Source organism: Schistocerca americana, chromosome X (genome assembly GCF_021461395.2).
Source record: "Schistocerca americana isolate TAMUIC-IGC-003095 chromosome X, iqSchAmer2.1, whole genome shotgun sequence".
Lineage (NCBI taxonomy): Eukaryota > Metazoa > Arthropoda > Insecta > Orthoptera > Acrididae > Schistocerca > Schistocerca americana.
The window spans coordinates 12,214,286-12,233,056 of record NC_060130.1 but is presented as its reverse complement, the minus strand read 5'-3'; positions in this window follow the sequence as shown (position 1 = coordinate 12,233,056).

The following is an 18,771-nucleotide window of genomic DNA, read 5'->3' as shown; positions in this document are numbered from 1 at the left end:
TCTATAACTAGTGTCACAGGAATGGTTCAAAACATAGACAGTAAGATGAGTCAGTCTTCTTGTACTTGAGTCGGCATTGTGCCTTTTGTATTTAATTCCGAGGCAATTTCTGTGTTTCATCGTCAATAAGAAGGTCAGAGGTATACAGTAAACCTGAAGTGATGCATTTGAATCTATAACTAGTGTCACAGGAATGGTTCAAAATATCGACAATAGGAAGAGTCAGTTTTCTTATACTTCAGTCGGCATTGTGCCTTTTGTATTTAATTCCGATGCAATTTCTGTGTTTCATCATCAATACGAAGGTCAGAGAGATACAATATAGCTGAAGTGATGCATCGGAATCTATAACTAGCGTCACAGGAATGGTTCAAAACAAAGACTGTAAGAAGAGTCAGTTTTCTTGTACTTAAATCGGCATTGTGCTTTTCTATTTAATTCCGATGCATTTTCTGTGTTTCGTCGTAAATAAGATGGTCCAAGGTATACAGTAAACCTGAAGTGAAGCATTAGAATCTATAACCGGTCTCACAGGAAAGGTTCAAAACATAGGCAGTAAGAAGAGCCAGTCCTATTGTACTTGAGTCGGCATTGTGCCTTTTGTATTTAATTCCGATGCAATTTCTGTGTTTGATCGTCAAAAAGAAGGTCAGAAGGATACAATAAACCTGAAGTGAAGCTTCGGAATCTATAACTAGTGTCACAGGAATGGTTCAAAACATAGACGGTAAGAAGAATCAGTCTTCCTGGACTTAGGTCTGCATTGTGGCCTTTGTATTTAATTAAGATGCAATTTCTGTGTTTCATCGTCAATAAGAAGGTCAGAGGGATACAGTAACCCTGAAGTGATGCATCGGAATCTATAACTAGTGTCACAGGAATGGTTCAAAAATAGACAGTAAGAAGAGTCAGCCTTCCTGTACTTAAGTCGGCATTGTCCCTATTGTATTTAATTAAGATGCAATTTCTGTGTTTCGTCGTCAATAAGAAGGTCAGAGGGATACAGTAAACCTGAAGTAAAGCATCGTAATCTATAACTAGTGTCACAGGAATGGTTCAAAACATAGATAGTAAGAAGAGTCAATCTTCTAGTACGTAAGTCGGCATTGTGCCTCTTGTATATAATTCCGATTCAATTTCTGTGTTTCATCGTCAATATAAAGGTCAGAGGGATACAGTAAACCTGAAGGGAAGCATCGGAATCTATAACTAGTGTCACAGGAATGGTTCAAAACATAGACAGTAAAAAGAGCCAGTCTTCTTGTACTTAAGTCGGCATTGTGCCTTTTGTATTCAATTCCGATGCAATTTCTGTGTTTCATCGTCAATAAGAAGGTCAGAGGGATACAGTAAACCTGAAGTGGAGCATCGGAATCTATAACTAGTGTCACAGGAATGGTTCAAAGCATAGACAGTAATAAGAGTAAGTTTTCTTATAATTAAGTAGGCATGGTGCCTTTTGTATTTAATTCCTATGCAACTTCTGTGTTTCATCGTCAATATGAACGTCAGAGGGATGCAGTAAGCCTTAAGTGATGCATCGGAATCTACAACTAGTGTCACTGGAGTGGTTCAAAACATAGACAGTAAGAAGAGTCAGTTTTCTTGTACTTAACCAGGCATTGTGGCTTTTCTATTTGATTCCGATGCAATTTCTGTGTTTCGTAGTCAATAAGAAGGTCCAAGGGATACAGTAAACCTGAAGTGAAGCATGGGAATCTAAATATGGTCTCACAGGAAAGGTTCAAAACATAGACAGTAAGAAGAGCCAGTCTTCTTGTACTTGAGTCGGCATTGTGCCATTTGTATTTAATTCCGATGCAATTTCTGTGTTTCATCGTCAATAAGACGGTCGGAGGGATACACTAAACCTGAAGTGAAGCATCGGAATCTATTACTAGTGTCACAGGAATGGTTCAAAACATAGAAAGTAAGAAGAGTCAGTTTTCTTGTACTTAAGTCGGCATTGTGCCTTTTGATTTTAATGAAGATGCAATTTCTGTGTTTCATCGTCAATAAGAAGGTCAGCGGGATACAGTAAAACAGATGTGAAGCATCGGAATCTATAACTAGTGTCACTGGAATGGTTCAAGACATAGACAGTAAGAAGAGTCAGTCTCCTTGTACTTAATACGGCATTGTGCCTCTTGCATATAATTCCGATGCAATTTCTGTGTTGTATGGTCAATATGAAGGTCAGAATGATACAGTAAACCTGAAGTGAAGCATCGGAATCTATAACTAGTGTCACAGGATCGGTTCAAAACATAGACAATAAGAAGAATTAGTCTTCTTGTACTTGAGTTGGCATTGTGCCTTTTGTATTTAATTCCGATGCAAATTCTGTGTTTCATCGTCAATAAGACGGTCGGAGGGATACAGTAAACCTGAAGTGAAGCATCGGAATCTATAACTAGTGTTATAGGAATGGTTCAAAACATACAGAGTAAGAAGAGTCAGTCATTTTTTACTTAAGTCGGCATTGTGCCTTTTGTATTTAATTACATTGCAATTTCTGTGTTTCATTGTCAATACGAAGGTCAGAGGGATACAGTAAACCTGAAGTGAAGCATCGGAATCTATAACTAGTGTCACAGGAATGGACCAAAACTTAGACAGTAAGAAAGGTCAGTCTTCTTGTACTTAAGTCGGCATTGTGCCTTTTGTATTTAATTCCGATGCAATATCTGTGTTTCATCGTCAATAAGAAGATCAGAGGGATACAGTAAGCCTGAAGTGAAGCATCAGAATCTATAACTAGTGTCACAGGAATGGTTCAAAACATAAACAGTAAGAAGCGTCAGTTTTCTTGTACTTAAGACGGCATTGTGCCTTTTGTATTTAATTCCGATGCAATATCTGTGTTTCATTGTCAATATGAAAGTCAGAGGGATACAGTAAACCAGAATTGGAACATCGCAATCTATAACTAGTGTCACAGGAATGGTTCAAAACATAAACAGTAAGAAGAGTCAGTTTTCTTGTACTTAAGTCGACAATGTGCCTTTTGTATTTAATTCCGATGCAATTTCTGTGTTTCATCGTCAATAAGAAGGTCAGAGGGATGCAGTAAACCTGAAGTGAAGTATCGGAATCTATAACTAGTGTCACAGGAATGGTTCGAAACATAGACAGTAAGAAGAGTCAGTTTTCTTGTACTTAAGTCGGCATTGTGCCATCTGTATTTAATTCCGATGCAATTTCTGTGTTTCATCGTCAAAAAGAAGGTCAGAGGTATACAGTAAACCTGAAGTGAAGCATCGGAATCTATAACTAGTGTCGCAGGAATGGTTAAAACATAGACAGTAAGAAGAGTCAGTTTTCTTGTACTTAAGTCGGCAATGTGCCTTTTGTATTTAATTCCGATACAATTTCTGTGTGTCATCGTCAATACGTAGATCGGAGGGATACAGTAAACCTGAAGTGAAGCACGGAATCTATAACTAGTGTCACAGGAATGGTTCAAAACATAGACAGTAAGAAGAGTGTGTCTTCTTCTACTTAAGTCGGCATTGTGCGATTTGTATATAATTCCGATGCAATTTCTGTGTTTCATCGTCAATAAGATGTCCAGAGGGTTACAGTAAACCTGAAGTGAAGCATCGGAATCTATAACTAGTGTCACAGGAATGGTTCAAACATAGACAGTTAGAAGAGTCAGTTTACTTGTACTTAAGTCGTCATTGTGCCTTTTATATTTAATTCCGATTCAATTTCTGTGTTTCATCGTCAATAAGAAGGTCAGAGGGGTACAGTAAACCTGAAGTGAAGCATCGGAATCTATAAGTAGTGTCACAGGAATGGTTCAAAGCATAGACAGTAAGAAGGGTCAGTTTTCTTATAATTAAGTCGGCCTTGTGCCTTTTATATTTAATTCCGATGCAATTTCTGTGTTTCATCGTCAATAAGAAGGTCAGAGGGATTCAGTAACCCTGAAGTGATGCATCGGAATCTGTAACTAGTGTCACAGGAATGGTTCAAAACATAGACAGTAAGAAGAGTCAGTTTTCTTGTACTTAAGTCGACATTGTGCCTTTTGTATTTAATTGCGATGCAGTTTCTGTGTTTAGTCGTCAATAAGAAGGTCCAAGGGATGCAGTAAACCCAAACTTAAGCATCAGAATCTAAAACCGGCCTCACAGGAAAGGTTCAAAACGTAGACAGTAAGAAGAGCAAGTCCTCTTGTACTTGAGTCGGCATTGTGCCTTTTGTATTAATTACGATGCAATTTCTGTGTTTGATCTTCAATAAGAAGGTCAGAGGGATGCAGAAAACCTGAAGTGAAGCATCGGAATCTATAACTAGTGTCACAGGAATGGTTCAAAACATAGACGGTAAGAAGAGTCAGTCTTCCTGTACTGATGTCGGCATTGTGCCTTTTGTATTTAATTCCGATGCAATTTCTGTGTTTCATCGGCAATAAGACGTTCCAAAGGATACAGTTAACCTGAAGTGAAGCATCGGAATCTATAACTAGTGTGACAGGAATGGTTCAAAACATAGAGAGTAAGAATAGTCAGTCTTTTTGTACTTAAGTCGGCATTGTGCCTTTTGTATTTAATTCCAATGCCATTTCTGTGTTTCATCGTCAATACGTAGGTCAGAGGGATCCAGTAAACCTGAAGTGAAGCATCGGAATCTATAACTAGTGTCACAGGAATGGTTCAAAACATAGACAGTAAGAAGAGTCAGTTTACTTGTACTCAAGTCGGCATTTTGCCTTTTGTATTTAATTCCGATGCAATTTCTGTGTTTCATCGTCAATAAGAAGGTCAGAGGGATGCAGTAAACCTGAAGTGAAGCATCGGAATCTATAACTAGTGTCACGGGAATGGTTCATAACATAGACACTAAGAAGAGTCAGTCTTCCTGTACTTAAGTCGGCATTGTGCCTTTTGTATTTAATTCCGATGCGATTTCTGTGTTTCATCGTCAGTAAGATTATCAGAGGGTTACAGTAAACCTGAAGTGAAGCATTGGAATCTATAACTAGTGTCACAGGAATGGTTCACAACTTAGACAGTAAGAAGAGTAAGTTTACTTATACTTAAGTCGGCATTGTATCTTTTGTATTTAATTCCGATGCCGTTTCTGTATTTCGTCGTCAATAAGAAGGTCCAAGGGATACAGTAAACTAAAAGTGAAGCATCGGAATCTAAAACCGGTCTCACAGGAAAGGTTAAAAACATAGACAGTAAGAAGAGCCAGTCCTCTTGTACTTGAGTCGGCATTGCGCCATTTGTATTTAATTCCGATGCAATATCTGTGATTGATCGTCAATAAGAGGGTGAGAAGGATACAGTAAACCTGAAGTGAAGCATCTGAATCTATAACTAGTGTCACAGGAGTGGTTCAAAACATAGGCAATAGGAAGAGTCAGTCTTCTAGTACTTAAGTCGGCATTGTGCCTTTTGTATTTAATTCTGATGCGATTTCTGTGTTTCATCGTCAATAGGAAGGTCATAGGGATACAGTAAACCTGAAGTGAAGCATCGGAATCTATTACTAGTGTCACAGGAATGGTTCAAAACATAGACAGTAAGAAGAGTCAGTTTTCTTGTACTTAAGTCGGCATTGTGCCTTTTGTTTTTAATGAACATGCTATTTCTGTGTTTCATCGTCAATAAGAAGGTCAGCGGGATACAGTAAACCTGATGTGAAGCATCGGAATCTATAACTAGTGTCACTGGAATGGTTTAAGACATAGACAGTAAGAAGAGACAGTCTCCTTGTACTTAATACGGCATTGTGCCTCTTGTATATAATTCCGATGCAATTTCTGTGTTGTATCGTCAATATGAAGGTCAGAATGATACAGTAAACCTGAAGTGAAGCATCGGAATCTATAACTAGTGTCACAGGATCGGTTCAAAACATAGACAGTAAGAAGAGGCAGTCTTCTTGTACTTGAGATGGCATTGTGCCTTTTGTATTTAATTCCGATGCAATTTCTGTGTTTCATCGTCAATAAGACGGTCGGAGGGATACACTAAACCTGAAGTGAAGCATCGGAATCTATTACTAGTGTCACAGGAATGGTTCAAAACATAGAAAGTAAGAAGAGTCAGTTTTCTTGTACTTAAGTCGGCATTGTGCCTTTTGATTTTAATTAAGATGCAAATTCTGTGTTTCATCGTCAATAAGAAGGTCAGCGGGATACAGTAAACCTGATGTGAAGCATCGGAATCTATAACTAGTGTCACAGGATCGGTTCAAAACATAGACAATAAGAAGAGCCAGTCTTCTTGTACTTGAGTTGGCATTGTGCCTTTTGTATTTAATTCCGATGCAAATTCTGTGTTTCATCGTCAATAAGACGGTCGGAGGGATACAGTAAACCTGAAGTGAAGCATCGGAATCTATAACTAGTGTTATAGGAATGGTCTAAAACCTACAGAGTAAGAAGAGTCAGTCATTTTGTACTTAAGTCGGCATTGTGCCTTTTGTATTTAATTACATTGCAATTTCTGTGTTTCATTGTCAATACGAAGGTCAGAGGGATACAGTAAACCTGAAGTGAAGCATCGGAATCTATAACTAGTGTCACAGGAATGGACCAAAACTTAGACAGTAAGAAAGGTCAGTCTTCTTGTACTTAAGTCGGCATTGTGCCTTTTGTATTTAATTCCGATGCAATATCTGTGTTTCATCGTCAATAAGAAGATCAGAGGGATACAGTAAGCCTGAAGTGAAGCATTGGAATCTATAACTAGTGTCACAGGAATGGTTGAAAGCATAGACATTAAGAAGCGTCAGTTTTCTTGTACTTAAGACGGCATTGTGCCTTTTGTATTTAATTCCGATGCAATTTCTGTGTTTCATTGTCAATATGAAAGTCAGAGGGATACAGTAAACCAGAAATGGAACATCGCAATCTATAACTAGTGTCACAGGAATGGTTCAAAACATAAACAGTAAGAAGAGTCAGTTTTCTTGTACTTAAGTCGACAATGTGCCTTTTGTATTTAATTCCGATGCAATTTCTGTGTTTCATCGTCAATAAGAAGGTCAGAGGGATGCAGTAATCCTGAAGTGAAGTATCGGAATCTATAACTAGTGTCACAGGAATGGTTCGAAGCATAGACAGTAAAAAGAGTCAGTTTTCTTGTACTTGAGTCGGCATTGTGCCATCTGTATTTAATTCCGATGCAATTTCTGTGTTTCATCGTCAAAAAGAAGGTCAGAGGGATACAGTAAACATGAAGTGAAGCATCGGAATCTATAACTAGTGTCGCAGGAATGGTTAAAACATAGACAGTAAGAAGAGTCAGTTTTCTTGTACTTAAGTCGGCATTGTGCCTTTTGTATTTAATTCCGATACAATTTCTGTGTGTCATCGTCAATACGTAGATCGGAGGGATACAGTAAACCTGAAGTGAAGCACGGAATCTATAACTAGTGTCACAGGAATGGCTCAAAACATAGACAGTAAGAAGAGTGTGTCTTCTTCTACTTAAGTCGGCATTGTGCGATTTGTATTTAATTCCGATGCAATTTCTGTGTTTCATCGTCAATAAGATGAACAGAGGGTTACAGTAAACCTGAAGTGAAGCATCGGAATCTATAACTAGTGTCACAGGAATGGTTCAAACATAGACAGTTAGAAGAGTCAGTTTACTTGTACTTAAGTCGTCATTGTGCCTTTTATATTTAATTCCGATTCAATTTCTGTGTTTCATCGTCAATAAGAAGGTCACAGGGGTACAGTAAACCTGAAGTGAAGCATCGGAATCTATAACTAGTGTCACAGGAATGGTTCAAAACATAGACAGTAAGAAGAGTCAGTTGTCTTTTACTTAAGTCCTCATTGTGCCTTTTGTATTTAATTCCGATGCAATTTCTGTGTTTCATCGTCAATTTGAAGGTCAGAGGGATACAGTACACCAGAAGTGAAGCATCGTAATCTATAACTAGTGTCGCAGGAATGGTTCAAAACATTGACAGTAAGTAGAGTCAGTTTACTTGTACTTAATTCGGCATTGTGCCTTTTGTATTTAATTCCCATGCAATTTCTGTGTTTCATCGTCAACAAGAAGGTCAGAGGGATACAGTAAGCCTGTAGTGAAGCAGCGAAATCTATAACTAGTGTCACAGGAATGGTTCAAAACATAGACAATAAGAAGAGTCAGTATACTTGTACTTAAGTTGGCATTGAGCGTTTTGTGTTCATTCCGATGCAATATCTGTGTTTCATCGTCAATAAGAAGGTCAGAGGGATACAGTATTCCTGAAGTGAGGCATCGGAATCTATAACTAGTGTCACAGGAATGGTTCAAAGCATAGCCAATAAGAGGAGTCAATTTTCTTGTACTTGAGTCGGCATTATGCCTCTTGTATATAATTCCGATGCAATTTCTGTGTTTCATCGTCAATAAGAAGGTCAGAGGGATACAGTGAACCTGAAGTGAAGCATCGGAATCTGTAACTAATGTCACAGGAATGGTTCAAAACATAGACAGTAAGAAGAGTCAGTCTTCTTGTACTTAAGTCGGCATTGTGCCTATTGTATTCAATTCCTATGCAATTTCTCTGTTTCATGGTCAATAAGAAGCTCAGAGGGATACAGTAAAACTGAAGTAAAGCATCGGAATCTGTACATAGTGTCACAGGAATAGATCAAAGCATAGACAGTAAGAAGAGTCAGTTTTCTAATAATTAAGTCGGCATTGTGCCTTTTGTATTTAATTCCGATGCAATTTCTGTGTTTCATCGTCAATAAGACGGTCAGAGTGTTACAGCAAACCTGAAGTGAAGCATCGGAATCTATAACTAGTGTCACAGGAATGGTTCAAAAGATAGACAGTAAGAGGAGTCAGTTTTCTTGTATTTAATTCGGCATTGGGCCTTTTCTATATAATTCTGATGCAATTTCTGTGTTTCGTCGTCAATAAGAAGGGCCAAGGGATACAGTAAACCTGAAGTGAAGCATCGGAATCTAAAACCGGTCTCACAGGAAAGGTTCAAAACATAGACAGTAAGAGGCGCCAGTCTTCTTGTACTTGAGTCGGCATTGTGCCTTTTGTATTTAATTCCGATGCAATTTCTGTGCTTCATCGTCAATAAGAAGCACAGAGGAATACAGTAAAACTGAAGTGAAGCATCGGAATGTATAACTAGTGTCACAGGAATGGTTAAAAGCATAGACAGTAGGAAGAGTCACTTTACTTGTACTTAAGTTGGCATTGTGCGTTATGTGTTTCACTCCGATGCAATTTCTGTGTTTCATCGTCAATAAGAAGGTCAGAGGGATACAGTATTCCTGAAGTGAGACATCGGTATCTATAACTAGTGTCACAGGAATGGTTCAAATCATAGACAATAAGAAGAGTCAATTTCCTTATAATTAAGTCGGCATTGTGCCTTTTGTATTTAATTCCGATGCAATTTCTGTGTTTCGTCGTCAATAAGACGGTCAGAGTGATACAGCAAACCTGAAGTGAAGCATCGGAATCTATAACTAGTGTCACAGGAATGGTTCAAAACATAGACAGTAAGAGGAGTTATTTTTTTGAATTTAAGTCGGCATTGTGCTATTTCTATATAATTCCGATGCAATTTTTGTGTTTCGTCGTCAATAAGAAGGGCCAAGGGATACAGTAAACCTGAAGTGAAGCATCGGAGTCTAAAACCGGTCTCACAGGAAAGGTTCAAAACATAGACAGTAAGAAGAGCTAGTCTTCTTGTAGTTGAGTCGGCATTGTGACTTTTGTATTTTATTCTGATGCAATTTCTGTGTCTCATCGTCAATAAGAAGGTCAGAGAGATACAGGAAACCTGAAGTGAAGCATCGGAATCTATAACTAGTGTCACAGGAATGGTTCAAACATAGACAGTAAGAAGAGTCAGTCTTCTTGTAATTAAGGCGGCATTGTGCCTTTTGTATTTAATTCCGATGCAATTTCTGTGTTTCATCGTCAATAAGAAGGTAAGAGGGATAAAGGAAACCTGAAGTGAAGCATCGGAATCTATAACTAGTGTCACAGGAATGGTTGAAAGCATAGACATTAAGAAGAATCAGTTTTCTTGTCCTTAAGTCGGCATTGTGTCTTTTCTATTTAATTCCGATGCAATTTCTGTGTTTCGTCGTCAATATGAAAATCCAAGGGATACAGTAAACCAGAAGTGAAGCTTCGGAATGTAAAACTGGTCTCACAGGGAAGGTTCAAAACATAGACAGTAAGAAGAGCCAGTCTTCTTGTAATTGAATGTGCATTGTGCCTTTTGTATTTAATTCCGATGCAGTTTCTGTGTTTGATCGTCAATAAGAAGCTCAGAGGGATACAGTAAAACTGAAGTGAAGCATCGGAATGTATAACTAGTGTCCTAGGAATGGTTCAAAGCATAGACAGTAAGAAGAGTCAATTTTCTTGTACTTCAGTCGGCATTGTTCCTTTTGTATTTAATTCCGATGCAATTTCTGAGTTTCATCGTCAATAAGAAGGTCAGAGGGATACAGTAAACCTGAGGTGATGCATGGGAGTCAATAACTAGTGTCACAGGAATGGTTCAATACATAGACAGTAAGAAGAGTCAGTTTACTTGTACTTAAGTCGGCATTGTGCCATTTTGTATTAAATTCCGATGCAATTTCTGTGTTTCATCGTCAATAAGAAGGTCACAGGGATACAGTAAACCTGAAGAGAAGCATCGGAATCTACAACTAGTGTCACAGGAGTGGTTCAAAAGGTAAACAGTAAGAAGCGTCAGTTTTCTTGTACTTAAGTCGGCATTGCGCCTTTTGTATATAATTCCGATGCAATTTCTGTGTTTCATCGTCAATAAGAACGTCAGAGGGATACAGTAAACCTGAAGTGAAGCATCGGAATATATAACTAGTGTCACAGGAATGGTTCAAAACACGGACATTAAGAGGATTCAGTTTCCTTGTATTTAAGTCGGCATTATGCCTTTTGTATTTAATTCCGATGCAATTTCCGTGTTTCATCGTCAATAAGGTCAGAGGGATACAGTAAACCTGAAATGAAGAATCGGAATCTATAACAAGTGTCACAGGAATGGTTCAAAATATAGACAGTAGGAAGAGTCAGTTTTCTTGTACTTAAGTCGGCATTGTGCCTTTTGTATTTAATTTCGATGCAATTTCTGTATTTCATCGTCAATAAGAAATTCAGAGCTATACAGTAAACCTGAAGTGAAGTATCGATACCTATAACTAGTGTCACAGGAATGGTTCAAAACATAGACAGTAAGAAGAGTCAGTTTTCTTGTACTTATGCCCGCATTGTGCCTTTTGAATTTAATTTCGATGCAATTTCTGTGTTTCATCGTCAATAAGAAGGTCAGAGGGATACAGTAAACCTGAAGTGAAGCATCGGAATCTATAACTAGTGTCACAGGAATGGTTAAAAACATAGAGAGTAAGAAGAGTCAGTTTTCTTGTACTTAAGTCGGCATTGTGCCTTTTGTATTTAATTCCGATGCAATTTCTATCTTTCATCGTCAATAAGAAGATCAGAGGGATACAGTTAACCTGAAGTGAAGCATCGGAATCTAAAACCGGTCTCACAGGAAAGGTTCAAAACATAGACAGTAAGAAGAGCCAGTCTTCTTGTACTTGACTCGGCATTGTAGCTTTTGTATTTAATTCCGTTGCAATTTCTGTGTTTCATCGTCAATAAGGTCAGAGGGATACAATAAACCTGAGGTGAAGCAACGGAATCTATAAGTAGTGTCACAGGAATGGTTCAAACCATAGACAGTAAGAAGAGTCAATTTACTTGTACTTAAGTCGGCATTGTGCCTTTTGTATTTAATTCCGATGCAATTTCTGAATTTCATCGTCAATAAGAAGGTCAGAGGGATACAGTAAACCTGAAGTGAAGCATCGGAATCTAAAACCGGTCTCACAGGAAAGGTTCAAAACATAGACAGTAAGAAGAGCCAGTCTTCTTGTACTTGAGTCGGCATTGTGCCTTTTGTATTTAATTCCGATGCAATTTCTGTGTTTCATCGTCAAAAAGAAGGTCAGGGGGATACAGTGAACCTGAAGTGAAACATCGGAATCTATAACTAGTGTCACAGGAATGGTTCAAAACATAGACAGTAAGAAGAGTCAGTCTTCTTGTACTTAAGTCGGCATTGTTCCTTTTGTATTCAATTCCGATGCAATTTCTCTGTTTCATCGTCAATATGAAGGTCAGAGGGTTACAGTAAACCTGAAGTGAAGCATCGGAATCTATAACTAGTGTCACACAAATGGTTCAAATAATAGACAGTAAGAAGAGTCAGTTTACTTGTACTTAAGTCGGCATTGTGCCTTTTGTATTTAATTCCGATGCAGTTTCTGTGTTTCATCGTCAATAAGAAGGTCAGAGGGATACAGTAAACCTGAAGTGAAGCATCGGAATCTATAACTAGTGTCACAGGAATGGTTTAAAGCATAGACAGTAAGAAGAGTCAGTTTTATTATAATTAAGTCGGCATTGTGCCATTTGTATTTAATTCCGATGCAATTTCTGTGTTTCGTCGTCAATAAGACGGTCAGAGTGATACAGCAAACCTGAAGTCAAGCATCGGAATCTATAACTAGTGTCACAGGAATGGTTCAAAACATAGACAGTAAGAGGAGTCAGTTTTCTTGAATTTAAGTCGGCATTGTGCTTTTTCTATATAATTCCGATGCAATTTTTGTGTTTCGTCGTCAATAAGAAGGGCCAAGGGATACAGTAAACCTGAAGTGAAGCACAGGAATCTAAAACCGGTCTCACAGGAAAGGTTCAAAACATAGACAGTAAGAAGAGCTAGTCTTCTTGTAGTTGGGTCGGCATTGTGACTTTTGTATCTCATTCCGATGCAACTTCTGTGTTTCATCGTCAGTAAGAAGGTCAGAGGGATACAGGAAACCTGAAGTGAAGCATCGGAATCTATAACTAGTGTCACAGGAATGGTTCAAAACATAGCTATTAAGAAGAATCTGTTTTCTTGACCTTATGTCGGCATTGTGCCTTTTCTATTTAATTCCGATGCAAATTCTGTGTTACGTCGTCAATATGAAAATCCAAGGGATACAGTAAACCAGAAGTCAAGCATCGGAATCTAAAACTGGTCTCTCAGGAAAGGTTCAAAACATAGACAGTAAGAAGAGCCAGTCTTCTTGTACTTGAGTGTGCATTGTGCCTTTTACTTTTAATTCCGATGCAATTTCTGTGTTTGATCGTCAATAAGAAGCTCAGAGGGATACAGTAAAACTGAAGTGAAGCATCGGAATGTATAACTAGTGTCCTAGGAATGGTTCAAAGCATAGACAGTAAGAAGAGTCGGTTTTCTTGTACTTAACCTGGCATTGTGCCTTTTCTATTTAATTCCGATGCAATTTCTGTGTTTCGTCGTCAATAAGAAGGTGCAAGGGATACAGTAAACCTGAAGTGAAGCATCGGAATCTAAAATCGGTCTTACAGGAAAGGTTCAAAACATAGACAGTAAGAAGAGCCAGTCTTCTTGTACTTGAGTCGGCATTGTGCCTTTTGTTTATAATTCCTTTGCAATTTCTGTGTTTCATCGACAATAAGGCGGGCAGAGGGATACAGCAAACCTGAAGTGAAGCATCGGAATCTATAACTAGTTCACAGGAATGGTTCAAAACATAGACAGTAAGAAGAGTCAGTTTTCTTGTACTCAAGTAGGCATTGTGCCTTTTCTATTTAATTCCGATGAACTTTCTGTGTTTCGTCGTCAATAAAAAGGGCCAAGGGATACAGTAGAACTGAAGTGAAGCATCGGAATCTAAAACCTGTCTCACAGGAAATGTTCAAAACATAGACAGTAAGAAGAGCTAGGCTTCTTGTAGTTGAGTCGGCATTGTGCCTTTTGTATTTAATTCCGATGCAATTTCTGTGTTTCATCGTCAATAAGAAGGTCAGAGGGATACAGGAAACCTGAAGTGAAGCATCGGAATCTATAACTAGTGTCACAGGAATGGTTGAAAGCATAGACATTAAGAAGAATCAGTTTTCTTGTCCTTAAGTCGGCATTGTGTCTTTTCTATTTAATTCCGATGCAATTTCTGTGTTTCGTCGTCAATATGAAAATCCAAGGGATACAGTAAACCAGAAGTCAAGCTTCGGAATGTAAAACTGGTCTCACAGGAAAGGTTCCAAACATAGACAGTAAGAAGAGCCAGTCTTCTTGTACTTGAGTGTGCATTGTGCCTTTTGTATTTAATTCCGATATAATTTCTGTGTTTGATCGTCAATAAGAAGCTCAGAGGGATACAGTAAAACTGAAGTGAAGCATCGGAATGTATAACTAGTGTCCTAGGAATGGTTCAAAGCATAGACAGAAAGAAGAGTCAATTTTCTTGTACTTAAGTCGGCATTGTTCCTTTTGTATTTAATTCCGATGCAATTTCTGAGTTTCATCGTCAATAAGAAGGTCAGAGGGATACAGTAAACCTGAAGTGTTGCATCGGAATCAATAACTAGTGTCACAGGAATGGTTCAAAACATAGACAGTAAGAAGAGTCAGTTTACTTGTACTTAAGTCGGCATTGTGCCATTTTGTATTAAATTCCGATGCAATTTCTGTGTTTCATCGTCAATAAGAAGGTCACAGGGATACAGTAAACCTGAAGAGAAGCATCGGAATCTATAACTAGTGTCACAGGAGTGGTTCAAATCATAAACAGTAAGAAGCGTCAGTTTTCTTGTACTTAAGTCGGCATTGTGCCTTTTGTATTTAATTCCGATGCAATTTCTGTGTTTCATCGTCAATAAGAACGTCAGAGGGATACAGTAAACCTGAAGTGATGCATCGGAATCTATAACTAGTGTCACAGGAATGGTTAAAAACATAGAGAGTAAGAAGAGTCAGTTTTCTTGTACTTAAGTCGGCATTGTGCCCTTTGTATTTAATTCCGATGCAATTTCTGTGTGTCATCACCAATAAGAAGGTCAGAGGGATACAGTAAACCTGCGGTGAAGCAACGGAATCTATAACTAGTGTCACAGGAATGGTTCAAACCATAGACAGAGAGAAGAGTCTGTTTACTTGTACTTAAGTCGGCATTGTGCCTTTTGTATTTAATTCCGTTGCAATTTCTGTGTTTCATCGTCAATAAGGTCAGAGGGATACAGTAAACCTGAGGTGAAGCAACGGAATCTATAACTAGTGTCACAGGAATGGTTCAAACCATAGACAGTAAGAAGAGTCAATTTACTTGTACTTAAGTCGGCATTGTGCCTTTTGTATTTATTTCCGATGCAATTTCTGAATTTCATCGTCAATAAGAAGGTCAGAGGGATACAGTAAACCTGAAGTGAAGCATCGGAATCTAAAACCGGTCTCACAGGAAAGGTTCAAAACATAGACAGTAAGAAGAGCCAGTCTTCTTGTACTTGAGTCGGCATTGTGCCTTTTGTATTTAATTCCGATGCAATTTCTGTGTTTCATCGTCAAAAAGAAAGTCAGGGGGATACAGTGAACCTAAAGTGAAACATCGGAATCTATAACTAGTGTCACAGGAATGGTTCAAAACATAGACAGTAAGAAGACTCAGTCTTCTTGTACTTAAGTCGGCATTGTTCCTTTTGTATTCAATTCCGATGCAATTTCTCTGTTTCATCGTCAATAAGAAGGTCAGAGGGTTACAGTAAACTTGAAGTGAAGCATCGGAATCTATAGCTAGTGTCACACAAATGGTTCAAATCATAGACAGTAAGAAGAGTCAGTTTACTTGTACTTAAGTCGGCATTGTGCCTTTTGTATTTAATTCCGATGCAGTTTCTGTGTTTCATCGTCAATAAGAAGGTCAGAGGGATACAGTAAACCTGAAGTGAAGCATCGGAATCTATAACTAGTGTCACAGGAATGGTTCAAAGCATAGACAGTAAGAAGAGTCAGTTTTATTATAATTAAGTCGGCATTGTGCCATTTGTATTTAATTCCGATGCAATTTCTGTGTTTCGTCGTCAATAAGACGGTCAGAGTGATACAGCAAACCTGAAGTGAAGCATCGGAATCTATAACTAGTGTCACAGGAATGGTTCAAAACATAGACCGTAAGAGGAGTCAGTTTTCTTGAATTTAAGTCGGCATTGTGCTTTTTCTATATAATTCCGATGCAATTTTTGTGTTTCGTCGTCAATAAGAAGGGCCAAGGGATACAGTAAACCTGAAGTGAAGCACCGGAATCTAAAACCGGTCTCACAGGAAAGGTTCAAAACATAGACAGTAAGAAGAGCTAGTCTTCTTGTAGTTGGGTCGGCATTGTGACTTTTGTATTTCATTCCGATGCAATTTCTGTGTTTCATCGTCAATAAGAAGGTCAGAGGGATACAGGAAACCTGACGTGAAGCATCGGAATCTATAACTAGTGTCACAGGAATGGTTTAAAACATAGCCATTAAGAAGAATCTGTTTTCTTGACCTTAAGTCGGCATTGTGCCATTTCTATTTAATTCCGATGCAAATTCTGTGTTACGTCGTCAATACGAAAATCCAAGGGATACAGTAAACCAGAAGTAAAGCATCGGAATCTAAAACTGGTCTCACAGGAAATGTTCAAAACACAGACAGTAAGAAGAGCCAGTCTTCTTGTACTTGAGTGTGCATTGTGCCTTTTACATTTAATTCCGATGCAATTTCTGTGTTTGATCGTCAATAAGAAGCTCAGAGGGATACAGTAAAACTGAAGTGAAGCATCGGAATGTATAACTAGTGTCCTAGGAATGGTTCAAAGCATAGACAGTAAGAAGAGTCAGTTTTCTTGTACTTATGTCGCCATTGTGCCTTTTGTATTTAATTCCGATGTAATTTCTGTGTTTCATCGTCAATAAGAACGTCAGAGGGATACAGTAAACCTGAAGTGAAGCATCGGAATCTATAACTAGTGTCACAGGAATGGTTCAAAACACGGACATTAAGAGGATTCAGTTTCCTTGTATTTAAGTCGGCATTGTGCCTTTTGTATTTAATTTCGATGCAATTTCTGTATTTCATCGTCAATAAGAAGGTCAGAGGTACACAGTAAACCTGAAGTGAAGTATCGATATCTATAACTAGTGTCACAGGAATGGTTCAAAACATAGACAGTAAGAAGAGTCAATTTTCTTGTACTTATGCCCGCATTGTGCCTTTTGTATTTAATTTCGATGCAATTTCTGTGTTTCATCGTCAATAAGAAGGTCAGAGGGATACAGTAAACCTGAAGTGAAGCATCGGAATCTATAACTAGTGTCACAGGAATGGTTAAAAACATAGAGAGTAAGAAGAGTCAGTTTTTTTGTACTTAAGTCGGCATTGTGCCCTTTGTATTTAATTCCGATGCAATTTCTGTGTGTCATCATCAATAAGAAGGTCAGAGGGATACAGTAAACCTGCGGTGAAGCAACGGAATCTATAACTAGTGTCACAGGAATGGTTCAAACCATAGACAGAGAGAAGAGTCTGTTTACTTGTACTTAAGTCGGCATTGTGCCTTTTGTATTTAATTCCGATGCAATTTCTATCTTTCATCGTCAATAAGAAGATCAGAGGGATACAGATAACCTGAAGTGAAGCATCGGAATATAAAACCGGTCTCACAGGAAAGGTTCAAAACATAGACAGTAAGAAGAGACAGTCTTCTTGTACTTGACTCGGCATTATGCCTTTTGTATTTAATTCCGTTGCAATTTCTGTGTTTCATCGTCAATAAGGTCAGAGGGATACAGTAAACCTGATTTGAAGCAACGGAATCTATAGCTAGTGTCACAGGAATGGTTCAAACCATAGACAGTAAGAAGAGTCAATTTACTTGTACTTAAGTCGGCATTGTGCCTTTTGTATTTATTTCCGATGCAATTTCTGAATTTCATCGTCAATAAGAAGGTCAGAGGGATACAGTAAACCTGAAGTGAAGCATCGGAATCTAAAACCGGTCTCACAGGAAAGGTTCAAAACATAGACAGTAAGAAGAGCCAGTCCTCTTGTACTTGAGTCGGCATTGTGCCTTTTGTATTTAATTCCGATGCAAATTCTGTGTTACGTCGTCAATACGAAAATCCAAGGGATACAGTAAACCAGAAGTAAAGCATCGGAATCTAAAACTGGTCTCACAGGAAATGTTCAAAACATAGACAGTAAGGAGAGCCAGTCTTCTTGTACTTGAGTGTGCATTGTGCCTTTTACATTTAATTCCGATGCGATTTCTGTGTTTGATCGTCAATAAGAAGCTCAGAGGGATACAGTAAAACTGAAGTGAAGCATCGGAATGTATAACTAGTGTCCTAGGAATGGTTCAAAGCATAGACAGTAAGAAGAGTCAGTTTTCTTGTACTTATGTCGGCATTGTTCCTTTTGTATTTAATTCCGATGCAATTTCTGCGTTTCATCGTCAATAAGAAGGTCAGAGGGATACAGTAAACCTCAAGTGATGCATCGGAATCAATAACTAGTGTCACAGGAGTGATTCAAACCATAGACAGTAAGAAGAGTCAGTTTACTTGTACTTAAGTCGGCATTGTGCCATTTTGTATTTAATTCCGATGCAATTTCTGTGTTTCATTTTCAATAAGAAGGTCAGAGGGATACAGTACACCTGAAGTGAAGCATTGTAATCTATAACTAGTGTCACAGGAATTGTAAAAAGGCATAGACAGAAAGAAGAGTCAGTTTTTTTATAATTAAGTCGGCATTGTTCCTTTTGTATTTAATCTCGATGCAATTTCTGTGTTTCATCGTCAATAAGAAGGTCAGAGGGATACAGTTACCCTGAAGTGATGCATCGGAATCTATAACTAGTGTCACAGGAATGGTTCAAATCATAGACAGTAA